This window comes from Puma concolor, chromosome A1 (assembly GCF_028749965.1).
Source record: "Puma concolor isolate L17-30 chromosome A1, mPumCon1.1.hap2, whole genome shotgun sequence".
In the NCBI taxonomy this organism is placed as follows: Eukaryota; Metazoa; Chordata; class Mammalia; order Carnivora; family Felidae; genus Puma; species Puma concolor.
This window is the reverse complement of record NC_141667.1, coordinates 158,875,928-158,886,833: the sequence shown is the minus strand read 5'-3', so window position 1 is coordinate 158,886,833 and position 10,906 is coordinate 158,875,928.

Here is a 10,906-nt window from a genome sequence, read left to right as displayed (position 1 = left end):
TTTATTTCTCTTTATTTCCTTCAAGGTTTTATTAGTATTTATATGCATATAACTTGTTTAAATGCACATCTCTTGTGTTTAGCAGTTCATTTATTTAGCAAACCTTTATTGAGCACCTAGCACGTGTCCAGAACCTGCCAGGCCCTGCGGGAACACCAGAAAACAACACACACCCCTAACCTCAGGGCCCTTGAACTTCCTATGTAGTGACTACCACTGACAGCTTTCCCTCCGGCTGCACTTAGTTCAGTTTGGAACAAAATGGAAAAAAAGAGAAACAGAGGAGAAAATCCTAGAAGTAGGCACAGTCTCTGAGGTGTAGACACAACAGCAGCACTGCACAGAAAACTCAGAACACTACCTTTGAAGCTGTGGTGGGGCGTCTGGGAACTGAAGAGCCCCCTCGGGACGGCCCCGCCCCAGGCACTGCCCTCATGCCTCCAAGGCACCAAAGAGAATGGATGGTCGCAACTGCTGAGAAGGAGATCTGCCAGAGTGCATGTCATGGGAGGCCAGCGACCACAGAGAGGAAGAAAGACGAAGCCGGGGGCTCGGGAACAGACGCGGTCTCTGTGGGCATGGGGACATTTCGTTTACCTTTGGGCACAATGTGAGGGACTAACACTGCTTCTCCACATCTATGGACTGTGACAGGCCACTGATTTTCTATTCCTGCCAGATAATGCGATGTGAACATAACCATTCCCCACAATGATCTCCAAGTGTGTTTGTAAAGTGGGCATAACAGCACCAGTGCACAGGGCTCTGGGACCACCAGTGGCATGGGGGGGATGGGACCACAGTCAAGCCAGACACCGCCAGTTCCTGGTGGCTTTTTCATCGTCACTCCCTGCGGGCAAGGGTGGGACTCTTTCCTCCCTGCCCTGCTGATGCTGCAAACCCCCTGAGCACCTGGTAGACGCCAGCTGCCCCCCAACCACGGCAGGAGCTGGTGAGAAGCACAACTCAGCTTTCGTTCTGGGGTCTCAGGATATGGGTCCCTGCGGGTTTCCTCAGCAGGATGTCAGCTGCCCCTCTAGGCCCCCACCACCTTCTGAGCACAGAGCAAGAGCCCTCTGCCCTCCTCTGGGGTGTGCTTGAGGCCAGTGTAGAGGGTGGCTTCTGGCGACCAGAGGTGATGGTGAGCTCACGTTCCTCTGCAGAAAGAAAACCTCCTTCCAAAGGCATGCACACAAAGCCTATGTGTGATAGGCAGAACCCAGAAACAACCTCCCAACCTGTCCCCCGACAGGGAGGATGCTGAACAAGCTCAACTCAGCAACAAAAAGGGACAAACTGCTGATACAAATGACAACCTGGGTGGACCTCAAGGCTGCGAGGAGAGCCTGTCACACACACCCTACAATTCCACTTACAGCACTGTTCAGGGACAAGCTGCAGAGATGGAGAACAGACAACGGGAGGAGGGACACTGTGGGACAGAAAGGGTCTGTGTCTTGTCAGCCTTGGTGGCCACGGGAATCTGCACATGTGCTGGAATCGCACAGATCTGCACGCACACGAGTGCATGTACAGCGTGCCCTCTGTGCACAGCAGGTGCATGGGACCATGCAGTCTTCTGGCTGGGGCCTTATATGCAGTCACTGCCATCCTGGAAGGTGTCACCGCTTGACTGGTGGTGAAGAGTACAGAGGATCTTTGCCTTGTTGTCTACAATGCATGTGAATCTACAGGTATCTCAAAATTAAAAAAAAAAAAAACTGAGGAAAGACAATATGGCAGTAGATACCAACGTGTCGACCGTCCCCTAAGGCTCCTGCTACAGCCCCACCTGGGCTTACATCCTCTCCTGCGGGGAGGCTGATCTCGGGCTACCCACAGGAAGGGTGTGACCTCATGTTTACCACCTGCACCTGAGGAAACTGTGCCCTCCTTGTCAAGAGGGGACAATCCTCGCTTGCAGACGCTGCCTTCTGGCGTGACCTCAGGAGACCCGATGCCCATCTGAAGACAAACATGGTTCCTGCTGGATCCCTTCCTTTTCCAGAATTTCCTTCATCTCTCAGAGGCTCGTTTGCCCCGCCTGCCGTGGAGGGACAGGCCGACATTCAGAAGCTCAACCGCCCCAGTCCCTCTCTTACACTGATGGATGGGGTGGCCCTCCTGGGAGTCACTCTCAGACCAACATTGATGGCAAGGCAGCCGGAGGTCCCGATTCCAGAAATGCCAAACTTCTTATTAAAAGTAAGTAAATACATATTAGGTCAAGACCTGATGTACTCACACAGACTTTATGTGACAATACCTATTGTGACCAGACATAATGTCTTCTACAATTTTACATTCTATTCCAGATTCAGTGAAACTAATCTTGTTTATTTGATTTTTAATTGATTTCAGGATCCTGTAGCTACTGGTGTGCTACAGATACCAGTTCACAAGATCCAACCGTTAAATTTTCAAGAGTTTTGCCAGCTGGTTGTTGAACAGAATCATTATTAAAAATGAAATTATGGGGCATCTGGGGGGCCCAGACGTTTAAGCATCTGACTTCAGCTCGGGTCATGATCTCCCAGTTCATGAGTTCAAGCCCCTCATCAGGCTCTGTGCTGACAGCTCAGAGCCCACTTCAGATCCTCTGTCTCCCTCTCTCTCTGCTCCTCCCCTACTCACGTTCTCTCTCTCTCTCAAAGATAAATCAACATTTTTAAGAAATGAAATTATGTAGGGCACATGGTGGCTCAGTCAGTGAAATGACTCTTGATTTTGGCTCAGGTCATGATCTCGCGGTTTGCTTAGGGGGTCGAGCCCCACAACAGGCCGGGCACTGACAGCGCAGAGCCTGCCTGGGGTTCTCTCCCTCTCACTTGTGCTCTCTCTCTCAAAAATAGATAAACACTTTGAAAAAGTTAAATTAGGTTATAAAATTACACGCACCGTGCTCTGGAGGCTGCGAATGCCTGTTACGTGGTGGAAATACTGCCGGATGGCAGCTGTTTGCACGTCTTCCCACCGTGGAACGTTTGCGCCGTGGAAATTGGCAAACGCTACACACTCCCCCCCCCCTTTCATTTCCAGCGAGATGTCAGGCACTTACCAGCACACGGGTGCTGTGAAGCTCAGTCTGAAAGCCCCCCCTCCCCCCACCGCTAGCTGGCTTCCTCCCCTCCCATTCCACCTTGTGCTTGATGGTGAAGAGACTTAAGGAAGGTTGCAGGAGTGGCTGGGCCGGGACCAACGAGTGTCCGAGCAGGAGGGGTGCCCTCTCTGTTCACTCTAGGTCCAGTGCTGTACCCGAAAGTCCTGCCTCTCCTCTGTCCTCCCACATTGCAGGTGAGGGTGCCGGCATGCAGCTGGGCTGTGAGGCTCTGGGGCTGGAAGCGGAAACTTCTCCCATCCAGGGCTGATCGCCCCTCTGGAGCTGAGGGTGTGGAGGGTGGGGAGTAGGTCCCAGGACCCGTGGGCAGCCAGACACTGGTCTTCTTGCTTAGGCAGCTGGCGCTCAGCCCAGGGTGGGGTTCTGGGCCCGGGGGGCAGTTGTGGGGACTCAGCACGCAGCTCTCCCAGACCTGGTGGGTGAAAACATCTAAGTTCAGTTTGCAACAATAAACAGAACATTAATCTGCATCGAGACTGATGATACTCTGTAGTTTCATCTTTTTAAGAAAATCCTTGAGAATCTACTCCATGAATGAATTGGCCTATCCAAGCCCTAATAAGAGTGACAACGCAGATGGTAGTGAAACCGTGCCGTGCTAGGCATCACACCCTCCACGTCACCGGACCCTCACAGCAAGGTGACAAGTCCCTGTGGTCCCCACTCCATGTAAGTGCAGAAAGTCTAGTGACTTTCCCAAAGTCATGCAGAACTTTAATTTTATGAAATTCTTCTTGCAGTCCTTTGCAAGAAGAAAAAAGTCCAGTGTCCATTGGACACCCTCTCCTCTTGCTTTGAGAACCAAACGTCAGGCTTTTTGAACTTCACACATTGTGGTTTTTAAACCATCGTGAAACAAATCTGAAGACCTTGCGTGTGGGTCCCAACATCTGAACATTTCACAGGCCGTCCTGGGGTGGGGCGCCTCAGCCTGAGTTGGATGAGTCACCTGCCACCCAGATGCTCACTTCCTTCCTCCTTTCCAGAGCAGGGCTCCCTGCAAGGGGAAGAGGACTGTCCCCACTCTGCGGTGCAGCTGCAGTGGCCCCCAAGCAAGTCCTCCGAGTGTGTGTGTGTGTGTGTGTGTGTGTGTGGCCTGTTTTCCCTGCTCTCACCTCCCTTCACTCACACACACAGGCTCCTTTCACATCCATTGAAATAAGCAACTTTAAAAAAAGTGAAAAAAAGAAGAGTGACTAGACCCAAATGGGAATTAAAAGGTGGATTAAGATGAGAACTAAGGTCTGTGGCCTCGTAACCACTGTTGTTGTGATTGAGGATGTTTTCCAGTCTCACAGCTGTTCTGAACCTGACAACCACAGCCTCCCCTCAGTAGTGGATTGAGGGTCCCAGAAGCTAAAGGTTGGTGGGTTTTGTCAGGTGTTGAGGGGGTGGGAAACCGCCAGCACAACTTCTGAGCCAGTAACGGGATGGAGACACCTTGCATGTGGATGTCCCCGCATTCTCTCTCTGCCGTTGAAAAAGGCAACTGACAGCGCATGGGGAGGACAGTGCACAGGTCCATCTCCTCCGGCTCCCAAGTCAGTTAAGGCAGAGCTGAGAGGAGTAAACAGGGGCAGGCCTCCAGCTCAGCGCGGGAGTCGGGTCCTGACAGTTTCCTCAGGTTCTTGTCTCCCTCGTGGGTGTTTCCCGGTGCGTGTCTCCATTTTCCCATGAAATAATCAGAAATACAAAACAAATGGTTGTACAGTGTTTTGAAATTCTTAGTCAAAGGGATGGTACCTGGTTGTTCCTCCTTTTTGAGAGGACTTGTTCTCTTGTTTCATCTTTGTTTTCACATTTTTTGTTCCCTAAACTAAATGCCAACATTTAAACTATTGTGTGATCATCAGCACAGGACTCTCAAGACAGGTGTCCACAGGCTTTGCACCAACATAATTCTCTACGACTCCCAACCATGTCCACAATGCCCTTGAAAGTTTGACTTTTCCCTGGACTTTAGAGGTAACTGGAAAGGCCCAGGTCAACCCAGAGCCCTGGCAGGGATGGCCAGCTCTGTTAGTTTCCTGAAACGATGGCGAAATGCTTCATCCCTGGCTCGGTCCTGGGCCGAGCTATATGCCCTCTGTTAAAAACTCTGAGCGGCTCATGTCACTGCTGATTTTCTCCCTGAATCCAGGAGTCATGGGAGCCAAGGTATCTGAGCTCAGTGGGCCGCAGACACTGTAGTAAGAGTGTTGAGCACACCCACTCAACTGCATTTCTCAGTCACATACTGTCATGAGGTAGGACACACGGTTTCCACTGTGGCCTCGACAGGCTGCTGCGACTGACCAAGTTTTCTTCACGGGCAGAGGCAGAGCTGGGGGCTCAGGGCCCACGTCCCCCACTCCACTGCCTGCAGCTCAGGTCATGCCCAGAGGCCCCATATTCGTGGCTCTCTACCCCTTCGCAAAAGACAGCAAGCCCCAGGACCACAATCACACACAGAAGTCACAGGAAGTTGGCATCACATGGGGTAATTTCGCAGGTAGCAGAAAATAACCAATACTATGTGCATTTTATATTAAGACAACTGTGAAATAATGGGGAGGTGACAAAATTTTATAGGGCCTCTGTCTTTGCTTTGTCTCCATTTTTTTCCTTAAGAAATAAAAAAAATCCTAAGGGAAGTACAAATCAAAACCACAATGAGATATCACCTTACCCTTGTTAGAATGGCTACTATCAAAAAGACAAGAGATAACAAGTGTCGGCAAAGTGAAATAAGGGAGACGGAGACAAATATCCTGTGATCTCACCTGTATGAGGAATCTAAGAAACAAACAAAGCAGAAACACATTCATAAACACAAAGAACAAACTGGAGGTTGCCGGAGGGGAGGGGGGGGGATGGGTGAAACAGATGAAGGGGGTGAGGGGTACAAACTTCCAGCTATCAAATAAGTAATTCAGGGACATGGAAAATACATCATGAGGAATGTATTCGACCACACTGTAGTAATTCTGTATGGTGAAAAAACGTACCATGGTGAACATCACATGGTAATGTATAATTGTTGCATCGATACATTGTGCACCTGAAATTAATATAACATTTTATATCAACTGTACTTCAATTAAAAAAAGAGAGGTTACATTTCTGGTCACACATGTTACAAAAGCACCTTATTTTCTTCTCTGTCCCAGTGAAGACATTTCGCAGATTTTTTTTACCAAACTGGGCACACCCACACGTCACCCACAAAACACAGCAAATTCAAAAATGTGGTTGAGTAAACAGGCACCAAAGTCCAGAATATCCTTCTGTATCTTCTTCCTTCAAAAAAATCTGTGATTACCAGTGTCACTGTTTACTGGAGCAAAAGAGAATTTTCTTTTTAATTATACACCCTGCACGCAAGTACTAATTATGCCAATCACAAGTGTCTCCATCACTGCTGATGGCAGAATCTGACTGCAAGTGGTTTGCAAATATATACGCCTGGTGTCTCAGCAACTAAGTCAACTGTTGGGTTTCCTCCAATTTCGAAGAAGGGTGATTAGCATGTGCCACCTGCTGGAAATAATGACAACGTCCTCATGTGAACAGAGAAGCCTGGAAGGGGGCCCCAGAGCAACCCGGGCACCGGGGCCTCTCAAGTCTCTGCAGATCTCAGCTGAGTTGAGACCACTCCTTTCGGCCCAGGGAGCTGGTGGTCAGGCCACCGTCTGGCAGCTGAGTGGAGCTGTTCCACATCTTCCCCAGCCTCTGGGCTGCAGAGCACAGAGCCCTCCCTGGCCCCTCCCCAGACCAGCCTGGACCCCAGCACCCCTGGAGCAGATTCTCAACCCTTAGCTGCCATCATGTCCCAAAGGGCCAGATGAAAGCAGCTGGGCAACCCCCCTGAGGTCCTGATTCAGCAGGTCCAAGGAGGCCCAGAGCCTGCATTTCTATCCAGTTCCCAAATGATGCTTCACTGTCCTTCCAGGAGCTGGCGACCAGCATGTCCAGTCTGCCAGGAACTAAGGAGGGCTCTCAGGACGTGGCACTTCAGCTTTAAAACTGGAGCATTCCTGGGGCAAACCAGGGCAAGTTGGCCTCCTGGGGACCCCATTTTGAGAACAGCCATCTGAAGTATGTACCCCAGTAATGGAGTCATGCTTCTAACATTTACTGTTCAAAACTGTGTATTTTTAATGCAGACTTCCTCCTCTGAGACGTAAATGCATAAGGAAGACAGCAGAGTAAGTCGTGTGGTCTACCACAATCTCCTTTCTTTTAACAAAAACTTCATTTTCTCTGAATTGTCTTTATTTTCTTTTAATGTCTGAGAGAGAAAGGGGGCAAGGAGGGGCAGAGAGAGAAAGAGAGAGAGAGAATCCCAAGAAGGCTCTGTGTCGTCAGTGCAGAACCCAACGTGGAGCTTGATCCCACCAACTGTGAGATCATGACCTGACCCAAGATTAATAGTTGAACGCTTAACCCACGGAGCTACTCGGGCGCCTGTGAATTGCCTTTAAAAGTAACATGTGAGAACTTCCACCCTCTCCTGCTAAGTAAGTTACGGTTTCTTGGATCATGGAAAACCAATCCAGCCCTAGGCTGGCACATGACGGGGCCTGCTGTAAAACAATGAGTGGACCCATCATTAGTTCTTTCCCAGGACTATGGGCAGGGGACACTCAGATGATGAAGCAGGCAGCAGTGGGAACCGATGCTGGACACAAGCACAGGAACGGAGCACCCCTGAGTTGGGGGAGCATGTTGTGCATGTCAGGTGCAAGTCACAGTCCGAGCGGCAGGGGCCTGAGGTGGAGAATATACACGCAGAAAGTCAGCACTCTTCTTAGTGCAGGAAAAGAAATTGGTGGCCTAGAGGCCCAGGGCACAGAGTCAAACTCCTTCAGCACCCCATTCTGAAGGCCCTCGAGCTATCAGGGACCCCAAGCAACCTGCAGAGCCAGCCTCTGAGCCCCTCCGAATGTGAGTCCAGCTTCTAAATTTCCTTCTCCCTAGGGGTCCCGCCAGGGTCAGTCCACTGCCTGCTTCAGGGCCAGCAGGGTGAGTTCTCACTTCCTTACACACACTGCATCAGTTGAGACAGATGATAGATAGACAGATAGATAGATACATAGATAGATAGATAGATGATAGATATTAGATGATAGATGATATATAGGTAGATAGATAGATGATAGATATTACATGATAGACGATAGATATTAGATGATTGATAGATATTAGATGATAGATAGATAGATAGATAGATAGATAGATAGATAGATAGATGACAGATGACAGAGGATATATAAAAGATAGATAGGCGCGCCTGGGTGGCTCAGTCGGTTGAGCGTCTGACTTCGGCTCAGGTCATCTTCTCTCAGCTTGTGCGTTCAAGCCCCACGTCGGGCTCTGTGCTAACAGCTCGGAACCTGGAGCCTGCTTCAGATTCTGTGCCTCCCTCTCTCTCTCTGCCCAAACTCACTTGCATTCTGTCTCTGTCTCTCTCAAAAATAAATAAACATTAAAAAAAAGATAGATAGATGATAGATAGATAGATAGATATTAGATGATAGATAGATGATAGATGACAGATGATATATAAAAGATAGATATCAAGTGACAGATGATAGATAGATAGATGATAGATAAATGATAGATATTAGATGGTAGATGATAGATATTAGATGATTGATAGATGACAGATGATAGATGACAGATGATATATAAATGATAGATAGATGATTGATAGATAGGCAGACAGATAGATGATAGATAGGTTCTGGGGTGCCTGGATGGCTCAGTCAATTGAGCATCCAACTTTGGCTCAGGTCACAATCTCATAGTTCATGGGTTTGAGCCCCCATTCGGCTCTGTGCTGACAGCTCAGAGCCTGGAGACTGCTTCGGATTCTGTGTCTCCCTCTCTTTCTGTCCTTCCCCGGCTTGTGCACTCTCTCTTCCTCTCTCTCAAAAATAAATAAACATTAAAAATAATAACAAATAAACAAATAATCATTCAAATTAATTTGGTCGTTTTAAAAAATAAAATTCAAATTTACCTTCAAAGACAAAAATTTCCTGTATTTAAAGACGTTCCAAAGAACGTGTCACTGCTTTGAAGAAGCATAAAAACGCTTTGAAGGGCAGCGGCATCGCCTATGTGCAGCACTGAATGTGTGCTCTGCCCTCTGCCCACTGCCCACCCAGCGTGCAGGCTCTGTGCAGGACCCTGGGTGTGCCAGGGTCACTTGGCTCTGCGTACCACGAGGCAGTCATTGCTGCCGGCACCGTGCCCACGGTGACAGAGCCGGTAAGTGGCAGAACCACAGTTTGCATCGGTCCCTGCCCCCAAGCCCACGCTCAGTCCCCCAACGCGGGAGCCCCTCTACTTAAGCATAAAGGTGTAAAGGTGGTCCCGGGCCCCAAAGCACAAGGTCTTTCCACCATTCTGCTTGGAAGAACTACCCTCGTTTGGCTGAATAAGTTGTCACTGGCTGGTTGAAAATCAAGTGACCCACTGCTTGCCAGCAGGTCTCCTGTTGGTGGAGACGTGGCGGTTAAGTGGAACCTGCTTCGGATTCTGTGTCTCCCTCTCTCTCTTCCCCTCCCCCACTCGCTCTCTCAAAAATAAATAAACAAAAACATTTTAAAAAGTTTTTAAAACATTTTCTTGTGTTCCTGAATAATCTTTCTTCAGGGTCTTCTTCACGAGGCCTGCCCCTCCCTGGGGGTGTGCGCGATCACCAACTCCCCCCTCACCCTGTGACCTCTCCGCCTGAGCCACCTCTCCCCTTGGGCCTCCACTGTCAGGCAAGAGCCACAGCCTCTGGTCTCCTATTCCATTCGTGGTCCTGGCTTTATGCATATTCTAGTTCCCTTACTGCATTTTAGGAGGGTCTCAGCAAACGAAAAGGTAGAAAAGGCAGTTGTTGTTTGTTTCTAGGAGTTCCTTGTTTTGCTTTTTCCATAGAGGTCGATCATGGCCCTGGTACAAAGTTCAAACCCTGGGGAGGGTAGTGGTGACCTGCAGACCCGCCGCCTCTCACCCGCCCGCGGCTGCGAGCGCTTCCGCGCAGAGTGGGTGGTCTGTGCGCGTCCAAGTAGAGACTTGTATCTGCACATGTGTAAACACGCCCTGCGCACGGGTCCCCACTCTTTGCTTCCCGTCGTCCGTGTTTTTGTTCAAATAAGTCACCAAATACAGAGCTACCTCGCTAAAAAAAAAAAAAGCTTCTGCATAGTTTTCCATTGTACAAATGTGTGGTGGCCTGGAGTTTTCTCCTCTTACAAACACCTTCTTGCGCACATTTTTCTCTTTGTCTTTCAGCGCAGGGCACGTGTTCACGTTGGTTAGTGGCTCTGCTCCATGCACTCAGACACGCAGCTCCTTTTGTCCCGGCATACTCTGAGCCTGTGTGGTGGCAGCCGCATTCCTGGTCCGGCCCCAGGAAAGGCAGAGGAGGCACAGCTGCGACCCCAAGGCCCCAGCCTAGAAACAACACGTGACTCTTGCACTTCCTGCCCACCTGAGGGGACCTGTGGACACCTTTGACCCTTTGCCCACGAAGGAAGAGAGAGTGGGATCTGTGCAACTTGCAGACCCCATCACTGACCTTGTCAGTTTGCACTTGCTGCTGTCCTGAACCCTCTTATATCGTTAAGGCCCGTGTGTTTCTTTTGCTGTGAAATGTCTATTCATCTTATGGCCCATTTTACTTTGGGCCTATGGTCTTCTGGATTAATTTGCTGGTACTCAATGTTGATTAAAGAAACAAACCTTTTGTCTATGATTATTGGTTGCAAATACTTACCCGGATTGGTTATTTTGCCATTGGATTGTGTG